Consider the following 2783-nt stretch of genomic DNA (forward strand, 5'->3'; position numbering starts at 1 on the left):
GTTAGGAGTTATAGGTCTGTTTAAATTGCTTATCTGATTTTGATTTATAATTGGCAGGTTATATACCAAGAAATTTACCCACTTTTAGGTTTTCCAGTTTGGTGGAATATATATGTAGATAGATATATATGTAATTATATATATAACATATATATTCATAGAGAATATATAAATAAAGTTCCCATATATTATGTATGAATATAAAGATATAAAATATATTTATATATAAATGTTTATGAATATATAAATAGATATAAATATAAATCACAAAGAATTTGTGAATTTCACTTTATACACCCCAATCCCACTCATCTCCTCCTCCCCTTGTACCTGCCCTCCACCATTGCAATCTCTCCCCCCCCAAAAAAAAAAGCTCATTGTGGAAGCTGTAATATGTCACAGCGTGCCCCACAGTATAGCCTGTGTCCACACTTCCTTGCAAATGTTCATTACCGTGACTCACTGGTCTGCTACGAGGTCTCTGGTTTCTATTGTCTATCAGTATTGAACTTTCACTGGGACTCCTCTAGGACATCCTGTTGTGCTCTATGTCATGGAGATCCTCTAGTGTTGGATCTGTAGGACCCGTCCCTTCAAGCACTCCTGCAGTTCATCCATGTGTTGATGTTGGTGTGGGCCAATTCAAAGCCCTGGACTTGGGCCTGAGAAGTGTCTGAGCTCGTCAGCCCTCCTGCTCACATGCTCTCCAGGTCAGATCACCAGCAACCTCCTCAACCAGGGCTAGCTCTGTCCTGTTGCTCAGGTGAGGAGCAGGGCCACTCTCCTGAGTATTTTTTTGCAGCTGATGAGGGACACGGCTAGTTCTACTGGCTCTTGTGACCCTGGGCCAGCTCTGCTGCCTGCTAGAGATGGTGAGGCATGAAGGAGGGGAGGACAGCATGTGTCCCTTGTCTACACCACTGCCCAGCAGACAATAGGCAGGGCTGGCTCTCCTGCACTCACCTTCTGGCAGGCTCATCTGTATCCCCCCCGTATCCAAGACCAGTCCTACTGTGCTACAGCAGGTGAGGGGCAGGTACAGCTCTCTTGCTCCCATGACCTTGTAGGAGGCTACCTCACCTGCCAGTGGTGAAGGCAAAAAGGAGGTGAGAAGATCTTTCCCTGGCCGATGACACCACACAACAGACAAGAGGCAGGGCTGGCTCTCCCACACTTAGGTCTTTGGGGCCAGCTTACCGGCAGCCCCCACATCAGTGGCCAGATCTACTGTGCTGCCCAGGTGAGGGGCAGGGCCAGTTCTCCCTCTCTGATGACTTCGAGGCCATATGGCTTCTGCTTGCCATATGTGGCAAGGGGCCAGAGAGTGTGGCATCTTTTTCTTGCCTATACCACCACACAGCAGACAGGTGGCTGTGCCAGCTCTCCCATACGCATGCCCTTGGGGCCAGCTTGTCTATGCTCTCACCACCAGGTTTTGTTCTACTCTGTTGTCCAGACAAAGTGCAGGGCCTGTAGCTGTAATGCGGCTGGCTAGGGGTAGGATCAGCTCTCCTGTTTCATGCCAGCTCTCCAGACAAGGAGCAGGGCTAGCACTCCTGCTCCCACCATCAGGGCCTTGCCTGCTGCAGGTGGTAAATGGCAAAGGAGTAGCAGGGTATCTTTAAGGGGTAGGGCTAGCTCTTCTATGTTCATATCCTTGGAGCAGCTCACCCGCAACTCCCACAATGTTCAGAGCCTGCTCTCCTGAGTACTGCAGTTGGCTAGGGGTGGGATCAGCTCTCCAATGAGGTGAGAGGTAGGACCAGTTCTGCACATCCCTCAAACATTTACATGTCCCTGGCTAGAAGCCCAAACAAGGGACGTCCACCTGGTTTTTGGTGGTAACAGACCTCTGCTGCTTCAGGGTCACAGATCCTGGTGACATCACTGGCCAGAATCCCGCCATGGTCCCAGGTAGCATCATTGGCTACTCACATCAAGCTGTTCCTCCCTACCTTCAAGTCTCCAGTTCTGCCTCTCTTCATTGTGCCTTCATCCTTCTGTTTCTCTTTCCCTTCCATTTCTCTACCACTTACCTGCTCTTTTTGGTGGCACCCAGGGTCTGTGAGTGTTGTCTCAGGAGTGTTGTCGAAGTTCTATGTCCCACTCTTGCATTACGGGGCTGGGCATGGGTATAGTCTGTCCTCCCCCCAGCCCCCCCCCCCCCCCCCCAGGGTGGTCATCTCAGGCTTGCTTCATGTCTGGGTTGGCTCCATGGCACCAGTCTGGTGGTTGTCTAGGGCTCTCTCCTTGCCATGCTCCAGTCGCCCCTTGCTAGGGTTGTCTGTCTCCAGCTCACTCCTGCCCAGGGTCCCAGGAAGGCTTCTTCTAGTCTCCAGCTTGCTCCCCATCCAGGGAGCCCTACTGGGCCTGCCTGGTGCCAGACTGGTGGTCTTCTCAGGCTCACTTTTTTTCAGGGTATCTTAGGTTACTACTCATTCAGATATTCACAGTCAGAACACTGAGTGTAGACGTAGCCTCTCTCCTCTCTGCCACCTACTGATGCCCAGGAGACACAGCAGCCGCATGTGCAACACCTCTAGGGGTAGGGTGGAATACACACACACACACACACACACACACACACACACACACACACACACGTGTGTGTGTGTGTATATAGTATGTCCTTATGACTAATTCTCTGCATTTTCTTAGTGTGTCTATGGTGTCTGCCTTTTCATCTCTAATGTTATTAATTTGAATCTTTTCCCCATGCCTTTTAGTTGATTTAGCTGATGGTTTATAAATTTTATTGATTTTTCTCTGAGAACCAACCCTTG

The 2783-nt window shown here is 49.7% G+C and overlaps 1 non-coding gene across 1 annotated transcript; it reads right to left on the reverse strand.

Moving 5' to 3' along the window:
- Positions 1 to 2419: 2419 nt before the first annotated feature.
- LOC129674182 (small nucleolar RNA SNORA17) lies at positions 2420 to 2550 on the reverse strand. Its single transcript, XR_008719779.1, has one exon. It is a non-coding gene; the product is annotated as a small nucleolar RNA SNORA17 (small nucleolar RNA).
- Between the last annotated feature and the right edge of the window lie 233 nt (positions 2551 to 2783).

The sequence above is a fragment of the Psammomys obesus genome, unplaced genomic scaffold (assembly GCF_907164565.1).
Source record: "Psammomys obesus unplaced genomic scaffold, mPsaObe1.curated_primary_1811, whole genome shotgun sequence".
Lineage (NCBI taxonomy): Eukaryota > Metazoa > Chordata > Mammalia > Rodentia > Muridae > Psammomys > Psammomys obesus.